The sequence below is a fragment of the Trichechus manatus genome, unplaced genomic scaffold, assembly GCF_000243295.1.
Source record: "Trichechus manatus latirostris isolate Lorelei unplaced genomic scaffold, TriManLat1.0 scaffold00053, whole genome shotgun sequence".
In the NCBI taxonomy this organism is placed as follows: Eukaryota; Metazoa; Chordata; class Mammalia; order Sirenia; family Trichechidae; genus Trichechus; species Trichechus manatus.
Window position 1 is genome coordinate 16,512,693 of NW_004443989.1, and position 1,481 is coordinate 16,514,173.

Below are 1,481 nucleotides of genomic sequence, written 5' to 3' on the forward strand. Positions count from 1 at the left end.
ATATAGGTATAGATATATAATATAACCATATTTATATAGGTATAGGTATATATCTATGCCTATATTTGTATAGGTACAGATATATATCTATATCTATACCTATGTTTATATAGATATATATATCTACATCTACACCCATATCTATATAGATATATATATCGTGATCGTTAAAGTTGTGTGTCAACTTGGCTTGGCCATGATTCTCAGTGGTTTGGCAGTTATGATTTAGTTTGGCATTGGTATGATGATGTGATCTTTTCCATGAAGAAATTTGATATAATGTGATCACCTCTGTAATAGGGTCTACAGTGAGTACCCAAGCAGTTGAAAGGGCATTACTTGGGAGTGTGGCCTACATTCAAATATAGCTGGACACTCTGGCAAAGCTCAGAGGCTTTTGCTTGCTCTGAATCTTGCAGCTGGCTCCTGTTTCTCTGATCTCTAATTCTTGGGACTTGAGCTAGCACCTTACCTGCCGTCTTGCCTGCCAATCTTGGGATTTGTTGATGTTCACAGCCTGTGCCCAAGAGCCCTGCTGTCTGACAGATCTTGAGTATGTCTGCCCCTGTGGCTAAGTGAAACAGGAGAAGCTTCCAACCTGACCCATGGAATTCAGAATATTCCAGCCTCTACAACCAAGTGAGTCAGAACTGCTGACCATTTTCTTAGCAGCCAAGTTCTTAACCCTTGCGCCACCAGGGCTCCTTTCCTATATATAAATCTCTATATATAGACATTCATACGTTTTAATGGTTTTGCTTCTCTAGAGAACCCATCAGAAGCCTAGTATGTATATGAACAAGTATATTTGTTGTTGTTAGGTGCCATGGAGTCGGTTCCCACTCTTAGCAACCCTATGTACCAAAAACACTGCCTGTTCCTTTGCCATCCTCAAAGCAATTCTGTCTGAGCCCATTGTTGCAGCCACTGTAGCAATCCGTCTTAGAATATTCCTCTTTTTCTTTTTTTTTATTGTACTGCAGGTGGAGGCTTACAGAACAAATAGTTTCTCATGAAACACAAGTACACGTGTTGTTTTATGACATTGGTTAACAACCCCACAACATATCAACCCTCTAACTTCTCAACCTCTTGTTTTGTTTTTTTTGTTTTTTTTTGGTGAAAATACACCTAGCCAAAGACACACCATTTCAAAAATTTCTACATGCACAGTTCAGTGACATTGACTACGCTCTTCCAATTGTGCTGTTATTCTCATTTAAGATGAAGGCTTACAGAACAAAATAGTTTCACATTTAACAGTTACTACAAATGTTGCCCTCTGACAATAGTTAAAAATCTCACAGCACATCAACAATATCCTTACTCAAACTTGTGTTCCCTATCACCAGCTTCCTTGTCCCCTTCTGCTTTCTGGCCCTTGTCACTGGACTCCTGTACCTAGTAAGTCTCATTTGGTTTTATGGGGCTGTCCACTCGCAGGCTGAACAGGGAACCTCGGAGGTAACTTCACCACTGAG